Here is a 23351-nt window from a genome sequence, read left to right on the forward strand (position 1 = left end):
TTTTTTAGAATTCGGATTTTAGCCAAAAAAACACATTTTCTTGCGGATTTTCAATCGTAGTTTATCCAATTTAGGGAGTACAGCTAAAAGACCGACTGTTTTGGAAAGCTGGCTTAATTTGCCATCGATCTGCATCATTTAAAAGAAAATTTATTTTTTGACCCAATTTTCCGTTTTTTACTATGGGGTATACCTCAATTTTTTGAGTTTCAGATTTTATTCAAAAAAGTAGATTTTGTTGAGGTTTTTTAAACGTAGTTTGGCCAAATTAAGGCGTACGGCCAAAAGACCGACTGTTTCGGAAAGCTGGCTTAATTTGCTGTCGATCTGCATCATTTAAAGGAAAACTTATTTTTTTACCCAATTTTGCATTTTTTACTATGGGGTATACCTCAATTTTTTGAGTTTCAGATTTTAGTCAAAAAAGTAGATTTTGTTGTAGTTTTTTAATCGTAGTTTAGCCAAATTAAGGCGTACGGCTAAAAGACCGACTGTTTTGGAAAGCTGGCTTAATTTGCCATCGATCTGCATCATTTAAAAGAAAATTTATTTTCTGACCCATTTTTCCATATTTTACAAGGGGATATGTCGTAATTTTTTAGAATTCGGATTTTAGCCAAAAAAACACATTTTCTTGCGGATTTTCAATCGTAGTTTATCCAATTTAGGGAGTACAGCTAAAAGACCGACTGTTTTGGAAAGCTGGCTTAATTTGCCATCGATCTGCATCATTTAAAAGAAAATTTATTTTCTGACCCATTTTTCCATATTTTACAAGGGGATATGTCGTAATTTTTTAGAATTCGGATTTTAGCCAAAAAAACAAATTTTCTTGCGGATTTTCAATCGTAGTTTATCCAATTTAGGGAGTACAGCTAAAAGACCGACTGTTTTGGAAAGCTGGCTTAATTTGCCATCGATCTGCATCATTAAAAAGAACATTTATTTTTTGACCCATTTTTCCATTTTTTACAAGGAGGTGTGTCGTAATTTTTTAGAATTCGGATTTTAGCCAAAAAAACACATTTTCTTGCGGATTTTCAATCGTAGTTTATCCAATTTAAGGAGTACAGCTAAAAGACCGACTGTTTTGGAAAGCTGGCTTAATTTGCCATCGATCTGCATCATTTAAAAGAAAATTTATTTTCTGACCCATTTTTCCATATTTTACAAGGGGATATGTCGTAATTTTTTAGAATTCGGATTTTAGCCAAAAAAACAAATTTTCTTGCGGATTTTCAATCGTAGTTTATCCAATTTAGGGAGTACAGCTAAAAGACCGACTGTTTTGGAAAGCTGGCTTAATTTGCCATCGATCTGCATCATTTAAAAGAAAATTTATTTTCTGACCCATTTTTCCATATTTTACAAGGGGATATGTCGTAATTTTTTAGAATTCGGATTTTAGCCAAAAAAACAAATTTTCTTGCGGATTTTCAATCGTAGTTTATCCAATTTAGGGAGTACAGCTAAAAGACCGACTGTTTTGGAAAGCTGGCTTAATTTGCCATCGATCTGCATCATTAAAAAGAAAATTTATTTTTTGACCCATTTTTCCATTTTTTACAAGGAGGTGTGTCGTAATTTTTTAGAATTCGGATTTTAGCCAAAAAAAACACATTTTCTTGCGGATTTTCAATCGTAGTTTATCCAATTTAGGGAGTACAGCTAAAAGACCGACTGTTTTGGAAAGCTGGCTTAATTTGCCATCGATCTGCATCATTTAAAGGAAAACTTATTTTTTTACCCAATTTTGCATTTTTTACTATGGGGTATACCTCAATTTTTTGAGTTTCAGATTTTAGTCAAAAAAGTAGATTTTGTTGTAGTTTTTTAATCGTAGTTTAGCCAAATTAAGGCGTACGGCCAAAAGACCGACTGTTTCGGAAAGCTGGCTTAATTTGCCATCGATCTGCATCATTTAAAAGAAAATTTATTTTTTGACCCATTTTTCCGTTTTTTACAAGGGGGTATATCGTAATTTTTTAGAATTCGGATTTTAGCCAAAAAAACACATTTTCTTGCGGTTTTTCAATCGTAGTTTATCCAATTTAAGCTCTATAGAAGGGGTTTTGACGGGAGTGTCGAATGTCTTATGCAAATGGAAGAGATTATAAATTGTTATCCTTTATTTTCCGATAAATATAAGTTCAATTCGATTATTGGGCTCGCAGGACAAGAGGTAATTCTTCGACTGAAATCGATCCCAGTGATTGATGTCTTATTTATTACAAAAGGAGTTTTAAATTGTGTGTTGTTGATTTAAGGTTTTATTTTTTTTAACTTTCGAAAATACACTCCGAAAATCAGTCTACCGGAAGTTCCGGTGAATGTTTGTTAGTGTGTTGTAGGTGCTTTTGGACAGATCACTGGATATATAAGGAGGTGGACCAGGACTCCAGGATGCAGTGCATCGAGAACCGTCCAGGATTTTATGTTATTTGAGTTCAATTAAATATTTGTAGTCACCACTTAAGGTAAACTTAAGCAACTTTCAATGTGAAAAATCAAACAATTTATATTTAACATGGAACATTCAACATAAAACATCTATCATAAAACATCCAACATAAAACATCCAACTAACAACTCAAGACATGTTAAATGTTGTAAAAATAACCTTAAATTATGCAATTATTAAGTAATATTTAAATTACAATGGCCACGTCATAGAAAATATTCATTTCAAATTAATTTCTTCTGTGGGTGCTTATAATTCCCAACTAGTTCTAGCTCATAATTAATGACCTATGGGCTATGGTCACTCCCAAAGTCAGTTGACCGGAAGTTTCGGTGAGTGATAGTGTGTGTGTTGGTGCCTTTGGACAGATCACTGGAAATATGGAGGAGGAACTGGACTCCAGGATGCAGTGCATCCAGGTATGAACCTCAACTTAAGCGACTTTCAATGTGAAAAATCTATTGATCTATAATCAACATGTAACATTAAACATATAACATGAAAAATTAAATATATAACATAAGACATATAACATGAAACATATAACGTGAAACATATAACATGCAACATGCAACTTATCTTAAGTAATTAGTTGAATGTTTTATGTTGAATGTTAAGTAGTAAGTTGGAATTTTTTACGTTGAAAGTTTCATGTCACATGTCAATTATAAGTTTATGTTGTATATAAATTATGTTGAATCTTACAATAGGCCACGTCATTGATAATGCTAATAACACATTGATCTCTTCTTCTAGTTCTAGGTTAAAAATGGATGCTATGGTCATCCATAGTCAAAGCCAGTTGACCGGAAGTTCCAGCGAATGATTGAGTGTGTGTTGGTGCTTTTGGACAAATCACTGGATATGTATGGATAGATACGGAGCTTTTGTTATATTTGCTGGATATATGTATAGATATATATGGAAAAGTCGTAGTTCAAGACGGCAGAGCATGGAAATCTTCTTCAGGTATGTACCTTAGTCAATTAAATATTTTTAGTTACCCCTTAAGCTAAACGAAGTATTTTAAATCCGAAAACATATAAACATTTTAGTTAAAAATCATTAAATATTTTTACTAAATTTTTTTTTTGTAAGATAGAGTGTCTCTGTGAAACGCTGCCGAGTTGTTGCCATATTAATCATGTTGCCCCAAGACCTGTGCAAAAAAGTCGGTGCGTACATATCGGAAAATTAAAAGTACGGTTAATTCAATATTAATTGATTATGCAAAGCATATATGTACACAAATATATGTTATAGATTATATTCTCTGGCGAGCCAATATAGAAAACTAATCTGTCAGCATTCACAAAAATCTTCCTTCTATTTTAAAGTGTATATAAGTTATATATAATACATTTAGCTTAAGATGTGTATTAGTAGTAGATTTTAATATTAAGTATATATCTTATAGATGTTTTAAGAACTGGGGATCAGCAAAAGAAGGAACCAGGGTGTGAAATTTTCGGCTTGCCGAAAATTCCATTCATGTCAAACATTTAAAAATGCGATTTCTCGATCTGAAAAAATTTTTTGACCGATTTTTCCATTTTTTTTTGCAATAATTCATAATTGTTCGCGTTTCAGATTTTCAAAAAAAAAACATTTTTCTTGCGGTTTTTCAATCGTAGTTTATCCAATTTAAGAAGTACAGCCAAAAGACCGATTTTTTTTGGAACGCTGGCTTAGTTTGGGCGACGTTTACACTTTGTAGCCCCTTTTGAGCCACTGACATGCAGCCATCACAAAGTTGTTTACGTGATTTCCAGATAATCATCAACATATTCTGTGCAGTGAGAGAAATACAAGCAAAACAATATTTTAAAATATAAAAAAGAGCAAAGAAGAATCGAAGAACTGATAGATAGTTTCTACTCAGCTAACCAAATTCAAAATAAAGGCGGGCACAAAAAACCAATTAAGGGCAGTTTACAAAACTAAATCGAAAGAAATTTCCTTTTCGATCTAGTAGCCAGGAAATGCATCAAGTTAGCCTTGATATAAACTGTCAAATCGAAATTCGATTTGGATTTGGACCTAAGGGCCAGATTCCCAAATAATTTCAGTTTCGTTTTCGGGCTCAACGACGACACACCTCCGAGTTCTAAATATTTATTTCGGCAAGTAAACACTGGTTTTCCTTTCCATTTCATTTGACAATATTTGTTTTGTACACTCCGGTCTAACAAAGTGGAAATTATTTATTTTCAGATATGTGAACCACAAAATTTACCTGTAGAATAGCCCCAGGATGTTAAGAGAAGAGTCCCCTGTAATACAGACCTACACACGAAGTAATTGTAACCAGAATGACACAGAAATAAGTATAACGACTTTGAGCCACAACGTTAAAATGGAAGAACAAAATCGAACAGGAACAGGACTATCGCCAGCTACCCTCTCAAAATTATATCACACTTAAGGACCCAAGTAGGTATTCTATTTAAAAGAAGTGAGATCTACTAATCCCAGAACTAACTCTTCCTTTAGATAATTTTTACATGCCCTTAACATGAAAGCTTCCAGAAGTAGGACCACTCTTATTATCCTGAGGATGAGGTTGGTACTGAGACTTGGAAATTCAGGGATCAACTTTAATAAACCCCTTTGCAGCTATTCCAGGTATCCACACACAATTGGGGGCTGTGCGATTTAGGACCTGCGAATAAATATTGATCTATGCATCGAATTATATTATCATACCTGCGAAGTCCAGAAGTATACCTGGTATTTTTTAAACGTCTATATTTAAACAAAAGTCGTCTATGAAGACGACGTTATTGTACTGCCACACAACATTTTACGTGAACCATATCGCCGCAAATGGAATACCCCATATATCAAATGCTGTACAGACGTCGACCTAGTTAAAATAAATATGTTTACCACAAAATGATTGTTCTAGAATTTCAAAAGCATGCAACTAAAATGGCATACTTACAGATGCCAATTCACATAGTTACAATTAATAATTAAAGTAATTCTTAAATGCCTTCAGCTTCACACTTGGAGAGGCACTCTTTTGGAATATTAGTTTAGCCAGGATTTTTCCGATTTCAGATTTCCCTAAGAAACACAGATTTCTTGCGGGTTTTCAATCGATTTAAGGAGTACAGCTAAAAGACCGACTGTTTTGGAAAGCTGGCTTAATTTGCCATCGATCTGCATCATTTAAAAGAAAATTTATTTTCTGACCCATTTTTCCATATTTTACAAGGGGATATGTCGTAATTTTTTAGAATTCGGATTTTAGCCAAAAAAACACATTTTCTTGCGGATTTTCAATCGTAGTTTATCCAATTTAGGGAGTACAGCTAAAAGACCGACTGTTTTGGAAAGCTGGCTTAATTTGCCATCGATCTGCATCATTTAAAAGAAAATTTATTTTCTGACCCATTTTTCCATATTTTACAAGGGGATATGTCGTAATTTTTTAGAATTCGGATTTTAGCCAAAAAAACAAATTTTCTTGCGGATTTTCAATCGTAGTTTATCCAATTTAGGGAGTACAGCTAAAAGACCGACTGTTTTGGAAAGCTGGCTTAATTTGCCATCGATCTGCATCATTAAAAAGAAAATTTATTTTTTGACCCATTTTTCCATTTTTTACAAGGAGGTGTGTCGTAATTTTTTAGAATTCGGATTTTAGCCAAAAAAAACACATTTTCTTGCGGATTTTCAATCGTAGTTTATCCAATTTAGGGAGTACAGCTAAAAGACCGACTGTTTTGGAAAGCTGGCTTAATTTGCCATCGATCTGCATCATTTAAAGGAAAACTTATTTTTTTACCCAATTTTGCATTTTTTACTATGGGGTATACCTCAATTTTTTGAGTTTCAGATTTTAGTCAAAAAAGTAGATTTTGTTGTAGTTTTTTAATCGTAGTTTAGCCAAATTAAGGCGTACGGCCAAAAGACCGACTGTTTCGGAAAGCTGGCTTAATTTGCCATCGATCTGCATCATTTAAAAGAAAATTTATTTTTTGACCCATTTTTCCGTTTTTTACAAGGGGGTATATCGTAATTTTTTAGAATTCGGATTTTAGCCAAAAAAACACATTTTCTTGCGGTTTTTCAATCGTAGTTTATCCAATTTAAGCTCTATAGAAGGGGTTTTGACGGGAGTGTCGAATGTCTTATGCAAATGGAAGAGATTATAAATTGTTATCCTTTATTTTCCGATAAATATAAGTTCAATTCGATTATTGGGCTCGCAGGACAAGAGGTAATTCTTCGACTGAAATCGATCCCAGTGATTGATGTCTTGTTTATTACAAAAGGAGTTTTAAATTGTGTGTTGTTGATTTAAGGTTTTATTTTTTTTAACTTTCGAAAATACACTCCGAAAATCAGTCTACCGGAAGTTCCGGTGAATGTTTGTTAGTGTGTTGTAGGTGCTTTTGGACAGATCACTGGATATATAAGGAGGTGGACCAGGACTCCAGGATGCAGTGCATCGAGAACCGTCCAGGATTTTATGTTATTTGAGTTCAATTAAATATTTGTAGTCACCACTTAAGGTAAACTTAAGCAACTTTCAATGTGAAAAATCAAACAATTTATATTTAACATGGAACATTCAACATAAAACATCTATCATAAAACATCCAACATAAAACATCCAACTAACAACTCAAGACATGTTAAATGTTGTAAAAATAACCTTAAATTATGCAATTATTAAGTAATATTTAAATTACAATGGCCACGTCATAGAAAATATTCATTTCAAATTAATTTCTTCTGTGGGTGCTTATAATTCCCAACTAGTTCTAGCTCATAATTAATGACCTATGGGCTATGGTCACTCCCAAAGTCAGTTGACCGGAAGTTTCGGTGAGTGATAGTGTGTGTGTTGGTGCCTTTGGACAGATCACTGGAAATATGGAGGAGGAACTGGACTCCAGGATGCAGTGCATCCAGGTATGAACCTCAACTTAAGCGACTTTCAATGTGAAAAATCTATTGATCTATAATCAACATGTAACATTAAACATATAACATGAAAAATTAAATATATAACATAAGACATATAACATGAAACATATAACGTGAAACATATAACATGCAACATGCAACTTATCTTAAGTAATTAGTTGAATGTTTTATGTTGAATGTTAAGTAGTAAGTTGGAATTTTTTACGTTGAAAGTTTCATGTCACATGTCAATTATAAGTTTATGTTGTATATAAATTATGTTGAATCTTACAATAGGCCACGTCATTGATAATGCTAATAACACATTGATCTCTTCTTCTAGTTCTAGGTTAAAAATGGATGCTATGGTCATCCATAGTCAAAGCCAGTTGACCGGAAGTTCCAGCGAATGATTGAGTGTGTGTTGGTGCTTTTGGACAAATCACTGGATATGTATGGATAGATACGGAGCTTTTGTTATATTTGCTGGATATATGTATAGATATATATGGAAAAGTCGTAGTTCAAGACGGCAGAGCATGGAAATCTTCTTCAGGTATGTACCTTAGTCAATTAAATATTTTTAGTTACCCCTTAAGCTAAACGAAGTATTTTAAATCCGAAAACATATAAACATTTTAGTTAAAAATCATTAAATATTTTTACTAAATTTTTTTTTTGTAAGATAGAGTGTCTCTGTGAAACGCTGCCGAGTTGTTGCCATATTAATCATGTTGCCCCAAGACCTGTGCAAAAAAGTCGGTGCGTACATATCGGAAAATTAAAAGTACGGTTAATTCAATATTAATTGATTATGCAAAGCATATATGTACACAAATATATGTTATAGATTATATTCTCTGGCGAGCCAATATAGAAAACTAATCTGTCAGCATTCACAAAAATCTTCCTTCTATTTTAAAGTGTATATAAGTTATATATAATACATTTAGCTTAAGATGTGTATTAGTAGTAGATTTTAATATTAAGTATATATCTTATAGATGTTTTAAGAACTGGGGATCAGCAAAAGAAGGAACCAGGGTGTGAAATTTTCGGCTTGCCGAAATAAGGTTCCATTCATGTCAAACATTTAAAAATGCGATTTCTCGATCTGAAAAAATTTTTTGACCGATTTTTCCATTTTTTTTTTGCAATAATTCATAATTGTTCGCGTTTCAGATTTTCAAAAAAAAAACATTTTTCTTGCGGTTTTTCAATCGTAGTTTATCCAATTTAAGAAGTACAGCCAAAAGACCGATTTTTTTTGGAACGCTGGCTTAGTTTGGGCGACGTTTACACTTTGTAGCCCCTTTTGAGCCACTGACATGCAGCCATCACAAAGTTGTTTACGTGATTTCCAGATAATCATCAACATATTCTGTGCAGTGAGAGAAATACAAGCAAAACAATATTTTAAAATATAAAAAAGAGCAAAGAAGAATCGAAGAACTGATAGATAGTTTCTACTCAGCTAACCAAATTCAAAATAAAGGCGGGCACAAAAAACCAATTAAGGGCAGTTTACAAAACTAAAAATGGAAGAACAAAATCGAACAGGAACAGGACTATCGCCAGCTACCCTCTCAAAATTATATCACACTTAAGGACCCAAGTAGGTATTCTATTTAAAAGAAGTGAGATCTACTAATCCCAGAACTAACTCTTCCTTTAGATAATTTTTACATGCCCTTAACATGAAAGCTTCCAGAAGTAGGACCACTCTTATTATCCTGAGGATGAGGTTGGTACTGAGACTTGGAAATTCAGGGATCAACTTTAATAAACCCCTTTGCAGCTATTCCAGGTATCCACACACAATTGGGGGCTGTGCGATTTAGGACCTGCGAATAAATATTGATCTATGCATCGAATTATATTATCATACCTGCGAAGTCCAGAAGTATACCTGGTATTTTTTAAACGTCTATATTTAAACAAAAGTCGTCTATGAAGACGACGTTATTGTACTGCCACACAACATTTTACGTGAACCATATCGCCGCAAATGGAATACCCCATATATCAAATGCTGTACAGACGTCGACCTAGTTAAAATAAATATGTTTACCACAAAATGATTGTTCTAGAATTTCAAAAGCATGCAACTAAAATGGCATACTTACAGATGCCAATTCACATAGTTACAATTAATAATTAAAGTAATTCTTAAATGCCTTCAGCTTCACACTTGGAGAGGCACTCTTTTGGAATATTAGTTTAGCCAGGATTTTTCCGATTTCAGATTTCCCTAAGAAACACAGATTTCTTGCGGGTTTTCAATCGATTTAAGGAGTACAGCTAAAAGACCGACTGTTTTGGAAAGCTGGCTTAATTTGCCATCGATCTGCATCATTTAAAAGAAAATTTATTTTCTGACCCATTTTTCCATATTTTACAAGGGGATATGTCGTAATTTTTTAGAATTCGGATTTTAGCCAAAAAAACAAATTTTCTTGCGGATTTTCAATCGTAGTTTATCCAATTTAGGGAGTACAGCTAAAAGACCGACTGTTTTGGAAAGCTGGCTTAATTTGCCATCGATCTGCATCATTAAAAAGAAAATTTATTTTTTGACCCATTTTTCCATTTTTTACAAGGAGGTGTGTCGTAATTTTTTAGAATTCGGATTTTAGCCAAAAAAAACACATTTTCTTGCGGTTTTTCAATCGTAGTTTATCCAATTTAAGCTCTATAGAAGGGGTTTTGACGGGAGTGTCGAATGTCTTATGCAAATGGAAGAGATTATAAATTGTTATCCTTTATTTTCCGATAAATATAAGTTCAATTCGATTATTGGGCTCGCAGGACAAGAGGTAATTCTTCGACTGAAATCGATCCCAGTGATTGATGTCTTATTTATTACAAAAGGAGTTTTAAATTGTGTGTTGTTGATTTAAGGTTTTATTTTTTTTAACTTTCGAAAATACACTCCGAAAATCAGTCTACCGGAAGTTCCGGTGAATGTTTGTTAGTGTGTTGTAGGTGCTTTTGGACAGATCACTGGATATATAAGGAGGTGGACCAGGACTCCAGGATGCAGTGCATCGAGAACCGTCCAGGATTTTATGTTATTTGAGTTCAATTAAATATTTGTAGTCACCACTTAAGGTAAACTTAAGCAACTTTCAATGTGAAAAATCAAACAATTTATATTTAACATGGAACATTCAACATAAAACATCTATCATAAAACATCCAACATAAAACATCCAACTAACAACTCAAGACATGTTAAATGTTGTAAAAATAACCTTAAATTATGCAATTATTAAGTAATATTTAAATTACAATGGCCACGTCATAGAAAATATTCATTTCAAATTAATTTCTTCTGTGGGTGCTTATAATTCCCAACTAGTTCTAGCTCATAATTAATGACCTATGGGCTATGGTCACTCCCAAAGTCAGTTGACCGGAAGTTTCGGTGAGTGATAGTGTGTGTGTTGGTGCCTTTGGACAGATCACTGGAAATATGGAGGAGGAACTGGACTCCAGGATGCAGTGCATCCAGGTATGAACCTCAACTTAAGCGACTTTCAATGTGAAAAATCTATTGATCTATAATCAACATGTAACATTAAACATATAACATGAAAAATTAAATATATAACATAAGACATATAACATGAAACATATAACGTGAAACATATAACATGCAACATGCAACTTATCTTAAGTAATTAGTTGAATGTTTTATGTTGAATGTTAAGTAGTAAGTTGGAATTTTTTACGTTGAAAGTTTCATGTCACATGTCAATTATAAGTTTATGTTGTATATAAATTATGTTGAATCTTACAATAGGCCACGTCATTGATAATGCTAATAACACATTGATCTCTTCTTCTAGTTCTAGGTTAAAAATGGATGCTATGGTCATCCATAGTCAAAGCCAGTTGACCGGAAGTTCCAGCGAATGATTGAGTGTGTGTTGGTGCTTTTGGACAAATCACTGGATATGTATGGATAGATACGGAGCTTTTGTTATGTTTGCTGGATATATGTATAGATATATATGGAAAAGTCGTAGTTCAAGACGGCAGAGCATGGAAATCTTCTTCAGGTATGTACCTTAGTCAATTAAATATTTTTAGTTACCCCTTAAGCTAAACGAAGTATTTTAAATCCGAAAACATATAAACATTTTAGTTAAAAATCATTAAATATTTTTACTAAATTTTTTTTTTGTAAGATAGAGTGTCTCTGTGAAACGCTGCCGAGTTGTTGCCATATTAATCATGTTGCCCCAAGACCTGTGCAAAAAAGTCGGTGCGTACATATCGGAAAATTAAAAGTACGGTTAATTCAATATTAATTGATTATGCAAAGCATATATGTACACAAATATATGTTATAGATTATATTCTCTGGCGAGCCAATATAGAAAACTAATCTGTCAGCATTCACAAAAATCTTCCTTCTATTTTAAAGTGTATATAAGTTATATATAATACATTTAGCTTAAGATGTGTATTAGTAGTAGATTTTAATATTAAGTATATATCTTATAGATGTTTTAAGAACTGGGGATCAGCAAAAGAAGGAACCAGGGTGTGAAATTTTCGGCTTGCCGAAATAAGGTTCCATTCATGTCAAACATTTAAAAATGCGATTTCTCGATCTGAAAAAATTTTTTGACCGATTTTTCCATTTTTTTTTGCAATAATTCATAATTGTTCGCGTTTCAGATTTTCAAAAAAAAAACATTTTTCTTGCGGTTTTTCAATCGTAGTTTATCCAATTTAAGAAGTACAGCCAAAAGACCGATTTTTTTTGGAACGCTGGCTTAGTTTGGGCGACGTTTACACTTTGTAGCCCCTTTTGAGCCACTGACATGCAGCCATCACAAAGTTGTTTACGTGATTTCCAGATAATCATCAACATATTCTGTGCAGTGAGAGAAATACAAGCAAAACAATATTTTAAAATATAAAAAAGAGCAAAGAAGAATCGAAGAACTGATAGATAGTTTCTACTCAGCTAACCAAATTCAAAATAAAGGCGGGCACAAAAAACCAATTAAGGGCAGTTTACAAAACTAAATCGAAAGAAATTTCCTTTTCGATCTAGTAGCCAGGAAATGCATCAAGTTAGCCTTGATATAAACTGTCAAATCGAAATTCGATTTGGATTTGGACCTAAGGGCCAGATTCCCAAATAATTTCAGTTTCGTTTTCGGGCTCAACGACGACACACCTCCGAGTTCTAAATATTTATTTCGGCAAGTAAACACTGGTTTTCCTTTCCATTTCATTTAACAATATTTGTTTTGTACACTCCGGTCTAACAAAGTGGAAATTATTTATTTTCAGATATGTGAACCACAAAATTTACCTGTAGAATAGCCCCAGGATGTTAAGAGAAGAGTCCCCTGTAATACAGACCTACACACGAAGTAATTGTAACCAGAATGACACAGAAATAAGTATAACGACTTTGAGCCACAACGTTAAAATGGAAGAACAAAATCGAACAGGAACAGGACTATCGCCAGCTACCCTCTCAAAATTATATCACACTTAAGGACCCAAGTAGGTATTCTATTTAAAAGAAGTGAGATCTACTAATCCCAGAACTAACTCTTCCTTTAGATAATTTTTACATGCCCTTAACATGAAAGCTTCCAGAAGTAGGACCACTCTTATTATCCTGAGGATGAGGTTGGTACTGAGACTTGGAAATTCAGGGATCAACTTTAATAAACCCCTTTGCAGCTATTCCAGGTATCCACACACAATTGGGGGCTGTGCGATTTAGGACCTGCGAATAAATATTGATCTATGCATCGAATTATATTATCATACCTGCGAAGTCCAGAAGTATACCTGGTATTTTTTAAACGTCTATATTTAAACAAAAGTCGTCTATGAAGACGACGTTATTGTACTGCCACACAACATTTTACGTGAACCATATCGCCGCAAATGGAATACCCCATATATCAAATGCTGTACAGACGTCGACCTAGTTAAAATAAATATGTTTACCACAAAATGATTGTTCTAGAATTTCAAAAGCATGCAACTAAAATGGCATACTTACAGATGCCAATTCACATAGTTACAATTAATAATTAAAGTAATTCTTAAATGCCTTCAGCTTCACACTTGGAGAGGCACTCTTTTGGAATATTAGTTTAGCCAGGATTTTTCCGATTTCAGATTTCCCTAAGAAACACAGATTTCTTGCGGGTTTTCAATCGATTTAAGGAGTACAGCTAAAAGACCGACTGTTTTGGAAAGCTGGCTTAATTTGCCATCGATCTGCATCATTTAAAAGAAAATTTATTTTCTGACCCATTTTTCCATATTTTACAAGGGGATATGTCGTAATTTTTTAGAATTCGGATTTTAGCCAAAAAAACAAATTTTCTTGCGGATTTTCAATCGTAGTTTATCCAATTTAGGGAGTACAGCTAAAAGACCGACTGTTTTGGAAAGCTGGCTTAATTTGCCATCGATCTGCATCATTTAAAAGAAAATTTATTTTCTGACCCATTTTTCCATATTTTACAAGGGGATATGTCGTAATTTTTTAGAATTCGGATTTTAGCCAAAAAAACACATTTTCTTGCGGATTTTCAATCGTAGTTTATCCAATTTAGGAAGTACAGCTAAAAGACCGACTGTTTTGGAAAGCTGGCTTAATTTGCCATCGATCTGCATCATTAAAAAGAAAATTTATTTTTTGACCCATTTTTCCATTTTTTACAAGGAGGTGTGTCGTAATTTTTTAGAATTCGGATTTTAGCCAAAAAAAACACATTTTCTTGCGGATTTTCAATCGTAGTTTTTCCAATTTAGGGAGTACAGCTAAAAGACCGACTGTTTTGGAAAGCTGGCTTAATTTGCCATCGATCTGCATCATTTAAAGGAAAACTTATTTTTTTACCCAATTTTGCATTTTTTACTATGGGGTATACCTCAATTTTTTGAGTTTCAGATTTTATTCAAAAAAGTAGATTTTGTTGAGGTTTTTTAAACGTAGTTTGGCCAAATTAAGGCGTACGGCCAAAAGACCGACTGTTTCGGAAAGCTGGCTTAATTTGCTGTCGATCTGCATCATTTAAAGGAAAACTTATTTTTTTACCCAATTTTGCATTTTTTACTATGGGGTATACCTCAATTTTTTGAGTTTCAGATTTTAGTCAAAAAAGTAGCTTTTGTTGTGGTTTTTTAATCGTAGTTTAGCCAAATAAAGGCGTACGGCCAAAAGACCGACTGTTTCGGAAAGCTGGCTTAATTTGCCATCGATCTGCATCATTTAAAAGAAAATTTATTTTCTGACCCATTTTTCCATATTTTACAAGGGGATATGTCGTAATTTTTTAGAATTCGGATTTTAGCCAAAAAAACACATTTTTTTGCGGATTTTCAATCGTAGTTTATCCAATTTAGGGAGTACAGCTAAAAGACCGACTGTTTTGGAAAGCTGGCTTAATTTGCCATCGATCTGCATCATTTAAAAGAAAATTTATTTTCTGACCCATTTTTCCATATTTTACAAGGGGATATGTCGTAATTTTTTAGAATTCGGATTTTAGCCAAAAAAACACATTTTCTTGCGGATTTTCAATCGTAGTTTATCCAATTTAGGGAGTACAGCTAAAAGACCGACTGTTTTGGAAAGCTGGCTTAATTTGCCATCGATCTGCATCATTTAAAAGAAAATTTATTTTCTGACCCATTTTTCCATATTTTACAAGGGGATATGTCGTAATTTTTTAGAATTCGGATTTTAGCCAAAAAAACACATTTTCTTGCGGATTTTCAATCGTAGTTTATCCAATTTAGGGAGTACAGCTAAAAGACCGACTGTTTTGGAAAGCTGGCTTAATTTGCCATCGATCTGCATCATTTAAAAGAAAATTTATTTTCTGACCCATTTTTCCATATTTTACAAGGGGATATGTCGTAATTTTTTAGAATTCGGATTTTAGCCAAAAAAACAAATTTTCTTGCGGATTTTCAATCGTAGTTTATCCAATTTAAGGAGTACAGCTAAAAGAACGACTGTTTTGGAAAGCTGGCTTAATTTGCCATCGATCTGCATCATTTAAAAGAAAATTTATTTTTTGACCCACTTTTTCATTTTTTACAAGCGGGTATATCGTAATTTTTTCGAATTCGGATTTTAGCCAAAAAAACACATTTTCTTGCGGATTTTCAATCGTAGTTTATCCAATTTAGGGAGTACAGCTAAAAGACCGACTGTTTTGGAAAGCTGGCTTAATTTGCCATCGATCTGCATCATTTAAAAGAAAATTTATTTTCTGACCCATTTTTCCATATTTTACAAGGGGATATGTCGTAATTTTTTAGAATTCGGATTTTAGCCAAAAAAACACATTTTCTTGCGGATTTTCAATCGTAGTTTATCCAATTTAGGGAGTACAGCTAAAAGACCGACTGTTTTGGAAAGCTGGCTTAATTTGCCATCGATCTGCATCATTTAAAAGAAAATTTATTTTCTGACCCATTTTTCCATATTTTACAAGGGTATATGTCGTAATTTTTTAGAATTCGGATTTTAGCCAAAAAAACACATTTTCTTGCGGATTTTCAATCGTAGTTTATCCAATTTAGGGAGTACAGCTAAAAGACCGACTGTTTTGGAAAGCTGGCTTAATTTGCCATCGATCTGCATCATTTAAAAGAAAATTTATTTTCTGACCCATCTTTCCATATTTTACAAGGGGATATGTCGTAATTTTTTAGAATTCGGATTTTAGCCAAAAAAACAAATTTTCTTGCGGATTTTCAATCGTAGTTTATCCAATTTAAGGAGTACAGCTAAAAGAACGACTGTTTTGGAAAGCTGGCTTAATTTGCCATCGATCTGCATCATTTAAAAGAAAATTTATTTTTTGACCCACTTTTTCATTTTTTACAAGCGGGTATATCGTAATTTTTTCGAATTCGGATTTTAGCCAAAAAAACACATTTTCTTGCGGATTTTCAATCGTAGTTTATCCAATTTAGGGAGTACAGCTAAAAGACCGACTGTTTTGGAAAGCTGGCTTAATTTGCCATCGATCTGCATCATTTAAAAGAAAATTTATTTTTTGACCCATTTTTCCATATTTTACAAGGGGGTATGTCGTAATTTTTTAGAATTCGGATTTTAGCCAAAAAAACACATTTTCTTGCGGATTTTCAATCGTAGTTTATCCAATTTAAGGAGTACAGCTAAAAGACCGACTGTTTTGGAAAGCTGGCTTAATTTGCCATCGATCTGCATCATTTAAAAGAAAATTTATTTTTTGACCCATTTTTCCATTTTTTACAAGGAGGTGTGTCGTAATTTTTTAGAATTCGGATTTTAGCCAAAAAAACACATTTTCTTGCGGATTTTCAATCGTAGTTTATCCAATTTAAGGAGTACAGCTAAAAGACCGACTGTTTTGGAAAGCTGGCTTAATTTGCCATCGATCTGCATCATTTAAAAGAAAATTTATTTTTTGACCCATTTTTCCATTTTTTACAAGGAGGTGTGTCGTAATTTTTTAGAATTCGGATTTTAGCCAAAAAAACACATTTTCTTGCGGATTTTCAATCGTAGTTTATCCAATTTAGGGAGTACAGCTAAAAGACCGACTGTTTTGGAAAGCTGGCTTAATTTGCCATCGATCTGCATCATTTAAAAGAAAATTTATTTTCTGACCCATTTTTCCATATTTTACAAGGGGGTATGTCGTAATTTTTTAGAATTCGGATTTTAGCCAAAAAAACACATTTTCTTGCGGATTTTCAATCGTAGTTTATCCAATTTAAGGAGTACAGCTAAAAGACCGACTGTTTTGGAAAGCTGGCTTAATTTGCCATCGATCTGCATCATTTAAAAGAAAATTTATTTTTTGACCCATTTTTCCATTTTTTACAAGGAGGTGTGTCGTAATTTTTTAGAATTCGGATTTTAGCCAAAAAAACACATTTTCTTGCGGATTTTCAATCGTAGTTTATCCATTATCTTAGGATTTTCCGGAGTTTAGCCAAAAAAGACCGACTATTTTGGAAATATGTATTTTTTTTCATTTTGATTTTACTTCGACAATATTTAAAAAAAAAATAATAAAAACGCAATGTTTATATAATATGCATATTGGTGTATTATAGGTGTCATTAGAATGACATCAATGCCAAATGCGGTATTATCGTTTGAAATCACATCACTATATTTTCCTCCTATTTAAAATCTGGTCAAGTTAATATTTTCACATTAAAAACAAAAAGAATAAGTTTTATTTTTAGGTTTTCTTCGCCTAGTTTTTAAGTTAACCTCTGCCCTGAAAATATATTATCACTTGCTCCATTTTAAATTCCTGTAGCTGCTGGCTTTAAAAGTGTCCTTATTCGATTCGATTCAATTGGATTGAGCCCGAAAAGCAGCTGAGTCAAGGACAGACAACAAACAGGAAACTCGGAGCGATGGAACGCATATTTACGCATTAATCAATGGGGCAAACACGGCCAGAAGAGGGGAATAAAAATGAATGAAAGAATGCCCTAGATGGCGACCAGGTATCCCCCCTCCTCGAATTTTCCGCCGCCCTCCCAGACGCTTTTCCACCAAGGCGACTTCGACTCATTTCCATTTTGATCCTAAGCCTGGCCTGGCCTATTCATGTGGAAATCGAGTGCGGTTTGTGGCTCTTGGTAGACATAACAAGAAATAGGGATGTGATACGGCCTTTCGACTTTGGGATACTTTGTAAAGATTTCCAAAATTATCTTTACGAAAAAGTTGACCCATTGGGAAACAAAAAAACAATTTTTATGTGTTTTAAAACATTGTGGAAAAATATTTGAAAATGTTTTGTCATACAGATTTTTGGAGTGGGCATTCATGATAGTTAAAGAACACTAAAAAATTAAGCATTAGGATTCGGTATTAACAAACATAAATATATATGTGTTTTAAACAAAGGGTAGACCTATCAATTAAAAAAGCTTGCCTATTAAGAGTGTTGACTTGGTGAAAGTTATCAAACCGAATCCTTATAAGGAATTGGCATTACTAAATATTTTTAAATAAATATTTTTGAGTTTTGAAGAAGGGTAGACCTATTTGTAATAGATCCAGAAATATAGGCTATTAAAAAAGCTCCCTCATAAGGAGTTTCGACTTTCGTTATCGGGAATTCGTAATACTTTTATGTGTAACCAAAAACTGAAGACCTAGAAATTATAGATCCAGAGATCTAAGCGATTTAAATACAATATACCCTTGAAACCCAGGATCTGAGGACGTAAAAACGCAGGAAAAAAACGCGGAGCAAAGGTTCGAGTGGCAGGGTGGCAAGTGGGTGGAGACAGGCGCGTGGCGCCTCAGGACATGGGCGCCATAATGATATGAGTCACTGACTCAACGACGACAACCGACGTCTTCCAGGGGCAGGGCACAGGGGCAGGCAGCGGCGTGGAGGTGCATAATAATCGGGGAGAAAGTCGGGCGAAAAAAATAAACTGGATAAGTCTAGCGTTGACGTTCCATAAAGCAAATCAGTTCCTTGTTGCCGTAACAGTTTTGTTTCTTTCTGCTTATTTCAGCAAATTGTGTGTGCGCCCCCAGGGCAGAAATGTGGGGCGCTGTACTTACAGCATGTATATTGACAGGGCATATAAATAAATTATTAGCAAAATAAATGTTTGGCTAAGGGCGTGAGAACGCCATCCCATCCCCAAAGCAAATATGATGCTCGCAAAGGGCAGGCGTTTAAAAGATTAGAGGAATGATAAGCACAAATATATGTATCGGATATGCAAATATCGTGTTTGAGTCATTTTAACAAGCTCGTTTTACTTCTCTTTAGCTTGACGCTTCCTAAGGAAATATTTAAAAAAGAAAAATATTATCAAGTTGGGGAAAAGTGTGATAAATAGGTGATGAAAATAATACGTTTTTTTGAGAAATGTAATGATATTAATTTAATTTAGTTGCTAAACAATTCTAATATTATTTTTAAATAATTATAAATACCATCGCATTTGCAAATATCAAGTTCGATTTTTTTTTTTAATGTGGAAACATTTTTGATAAAATGATGAAGATGGAAGAATAGATGGTATTTCTTAGAAAAATATTTAGGCAATCAGTTAGGGTGTTATAAAAATATGTTGCTTTAAAAATAACATTTTTTTTTGTGCTAAGAAAAATATAAAATATTACTTATGTTGTAGAAATATCTATGGTAAAATGACAAAGACGGCTATGCAAATACCATGTTTGATTAATTTTAACATCCCTAGGCCTGGTATTTTCTAGAAAAATATTGAAAAAACAGTTGGGGCTTTAGAAAACAATGCTGCTTTGCAAATACCATATTTCGAAATATTTCTGGCACTCAAAAAAAATACCAAAATTCCTTCAAAATTCCCCAACTCGAACTTAATTAACTCCTAATTGTTTCGATAATTCGGGTATGGGAAACTCGCCTCGCTTTAATTTTCCCAATTGGCCAGCAGAAAAAGTGTGGCATAAATTTTGATTGTGATGGCCTCTCGAGCATTTCAAGCATGTAAATTGGCCAACAAACTGCTGGCATTTAAACGATGTCACGGCCACTGCCCCAGAATTTTTGCACAAACTGATGCATATCCCATGAAGATGCTGATGGAGCTGGCTCCGCTTTCTGGATTTCTGGCTTTCCAGATTTCTGGATCTCCCTGGGATCTCTGGATCAATTTGCATGCGCCGCAGAACAAAGCGACGATGAGTTGCCAACATCAGCAGCAGTGGAATTGGAATTATACGAAGTTTGTGCCGGGCTAGCTGGCAGGGGGACTCCGCTCTGCGTTTTGCTGCAAACTTGACGACAAAAGTTTTTAACCGAATTAGCATCTTGCCAGACACTTACCGGCCATCACACGCACACACACATAGCGGGCTCATTGGAATTGGCCCAAAACGGGCCAAAATGCCGCCCCCCCACTTTGATTTCCATATGTATTGTTATCCCGGCTGCCCATTTGTTTGTTGTTTTAATTAGAAAACTTGCCAAACAGTCGTCGACGGACGGAATTAATGAATTTCCCATGCCAGGGCGAAGGCCGGGCCACCCCCTTGGACTATAAAAAATCGGCCAACCGGCAAATTGGCAATGCCCATGGCTTACAACACTATGCACTGCGAAAAAAAGTGGTCGAAATTGGTTCAATTTTATGGAGATCGGTGTTAACAACAATTATAATAAAGATTTTTGAGCAAATGTCCCTGCTAAATGGAAGAAATACCCTTGAGCGGGCGTTAAGACACTTCGAAAAGTGTTATAAAGCCAGTTGGCCCTTTGACAAGCGCCTTAAATATATTATTATTTACTTTTGTTATACACTAAAATATTTTTTTTAAAGAAAATTTTATTTTTAAATTCAGGACATACCCTTGTGTGAGCTTTAAGACACATTTAAAAGTGTCACAAATCCCCTTCGCCTTTTGACTAGCACCTAAAATGTATTATTATTATTTATCTTTGTTTAGATACTATACGATTTTTTTTTAAGAAAATGTCCGCTGTTAAATCTTTGGCTCTTTGACACGCACTTGAAACATATTACTTTTAATTATTTTTTGTATTACGAAACCCTTTAATATTTCTTATATTTTCTTATGTCTTGTTAATTTTTTTCCGATGTTCTGGAACAGATTTGGCATGCATTTTTTAGGGATTTCTATTGCCTATTGAGTGTGGCACGTGCCAAATTTATTTTCGCACCCCAGCTCCTCCGCCTTTTTGCCGTTTTATCCGGGAAAGTTTTATGACCTCCATATGGAGCTAACAATGGCTGCAATTTATGTTGATTTGCGTGTCGTGGCACTCGCAGCATTTAATTGCAGGCCTCGAGTGTCTTTGTCGCCTTCTTCTCAACTTGGGGAGTAATTAATGAGGCCATCATAAATCTGTTTTGGCCAGGGAAAGTGCCCAGAAGTGTCTCCGTTCTATTGGCGAGCCTTTCTTTTCCACATTTTACTTTCATTTCGTTTTGGGAGAGGTCCCCCGTATTTTCTGCTTTCCTCCCACTGCCCACTTGAGGGCGTCAAACACTTTCGCTTTTAATTACCGCGCAGCGCTGGCGAAATTAATGTTTGCTGTCATGTTTGGCGAGCAAATAAAAAATGAACGGCCAAGTGTACTTAGCGCCAATGACAAATGCTCCAGGGCAGTCGAAAAAAAGAGGGAGTGGGTTACAGTTTATTAAGTTTAGCAGGCTTCCGGTTCCCTGCCAACCCAAAAATAACAAAAGCATAAGTAAGGGTTTCAGGGGCGTAGGGGGATTTTTAGTTCTATCAGTTCTTTATAATATCAGTATTATATTGAGTATGTAGTAAAAAAATAATTATTTAAATTGTTAAAATTTATTTTAATGTCATATATTTAAAATATCTTTTTTAAAATTATTTAGGAGCGTGGGACAATTTTTTTTATGAGCTTTTCTGTGCTAAGAAGATTTTTAGGAACGGTTTCAAGGAATTTAAAATTTTTATAAGTTCTTAAAAAATAATTTTAATAATGAGCATGAATAAAAATATTTTTTTAGCTATTCATATTTTGAAACTTAATTTATTTTTTTACTCATTTCAATTGTTTACTTTAAATTTTCTCACAACTCCTAAGATGTGTAATAAGTGAGAAACCATGGTTTCCAGTTTCCTTACCCCAGCGGCTAACCCCAAAACCCCCTTTTCGCACGCCACTGAGAGGCTGCCCTTTGACCCTGTGGGCCACTTTATTAAAATCAAACTTAATGCCGGGGCAAATTAATTTTCTTCTCCTCGGCAAACATTTAATCTTTGGCCGGAATAGTTTTAGGCCCCAAAAGCGCCGGACAGCTGTCAGTGGGGAAAAGCAAACTGGCAAGGAGTGTAATAAAGAGAATGCAAAGGAATTTCCCTTTTGCCAGTCGCCCTTTTTGGCCCAACACACAGAAGTATTATTTTAATAAAGCAAAAATGTGAGTGTGACGTTTCACCTTTTTCCCTGATCTTATTTTTTTCTGTTTGTCTCCAAATGGAATTTCCATCTTGCCCTCGACTTGATGGGGGTCATTCTATCTTAAAGCTGAACCTGCAAAATGGCCAGGAAAAAGGGAGGGAAAATGGTAAGGAAAAATAATAATATGGATAGGTGGGTGGGGAATGGCAAACTGAAACCAAAACCGAAAAACCGAATCGCTCTGTGAGTGCGATTGTGACTGGGACTGTGACTGTGGCTGTGGCGAAAGCATTTCATTAAAAACTTCCAGGCTATTAAGCAAAACTTTGTGCAGCATTTTGCCAAAACTGTGTGATAAGTATCTGAGGAAAATGCAAAGCTGCCAAAGGACGCAGGACGATGGCGACGGCGATGACGAAGACGATGACGGCGACGGCGATGAGAACGACAGCTGATGAAAATCGCGCGCGCGGGCGCCTCAACTCGACTCAACTCAGTTTTCCTCAACAAATCACAATTTTCGCCGCAAATTGCTGTCGGGGAAAAGAAGTTCAAACATTTGTCCAAGGATCCAGGAATCCAGGGATCCGGGGGCTCCGAGGAAAGCACCCAAGTCTGAGGGAGGAGCCCAGGCGTTGTTGAACAACAATTGAATTGCAGTTGCTGGCCGTGCCTGGCGTGACAAGAGTGCAAGAAGTGCCGCGGAAAATGTGGAAAATTCGACGGGGGGCGGTGGGCGTGGCCAGTGCCGCTTCAAATGCGTGATTCAAAGCGCCGGCAACAGCAGCAAACACACCGAAAATGGCACAAAAATAATACAACTAAGTGGGGGGAAACTGGCATTCAAATACTCTTGACATTAAATATTACAGAAAGCCATAGGTATCATTTAGATATAGTTTTTAAAAAATTTCACAAAATGTGTCTCTGTCATTTCAGCGAATTTTATAAACATTTTTGAAAGTGAATTGGCAGACAGTGGGAATACAAATATTCTTGACATTAAATTAAATATCACAGCATACTTAGGTATCATTTAA

At 34.6% G+C, this 23351-nt stretch overlaps 2 long non-coding RNA genes across 10 annotated transcripts in view; both read left to right on the plus strand.

The window, feature by feature from the left end:
• The window catches only part of LOC108022041 (uncharacterized), a 117512-nt gene extending 104136 nt beyond the window's left edge, over positions 1-13376 (plus strand). For 2 of the 9 annotated variants that reach the window (XR_007765976.1, XR_007765977.1), the window contains 9 exons: positions 2728-2880; positions 3218-3430; positions 7235-7387; positions 7725-7937; positions 10743-10895; positions 11233-11445; positions 12695-12913; positions 12974-13042; positions 13097-13376. This is a non-coding gene — a long non-coding RNA (uncharacterized LOC108022041). Of the gene's footprint in view, positions 1-2727; positions 2881-3217; positions 3431-7234; positions 7388-7724; positions 7938-8745; positions 8997-9056; positions 9126-9179; positions 9460-10742; positions 10896-11232; positions 11446-12694; positions 12914-12973; positions 13043-13096 lie in introns of those variants that run through there. The other 7 variants (XR_007765971.1, XR_007765975.1, XR_007765978.1 and 4 more) reach the window with 6 other exon arrangements.
• Positions 4676-5357, plus strand: LOC127012485 (uncharacterized). Its single transcript, XR_007765980.1, has 3 exons — positions 4676-4894; positions 4955-5023; positions 5078-5357. It is a non-coding gene; the product is annotated as an uncharacterized LOC127012485 (long non-coding RNA).
• Positions 13377-23351: the final 9975 nt, after the last annotated feature.

This window comes from Drosophila biarmipes, chromosome X, assembly GCF_025231255.1.
Source record: "Drosophila biarmipes strain raj3 chromosome X, RU_DBia_V1.1, whole genome shotgun sequence".
Lineage (NCBI taxonomy): Eukaryota > Metazoa > Arthropoda > Insecta > Diptera > Drosophilidae > Drosophila > Drosophila biarmipes.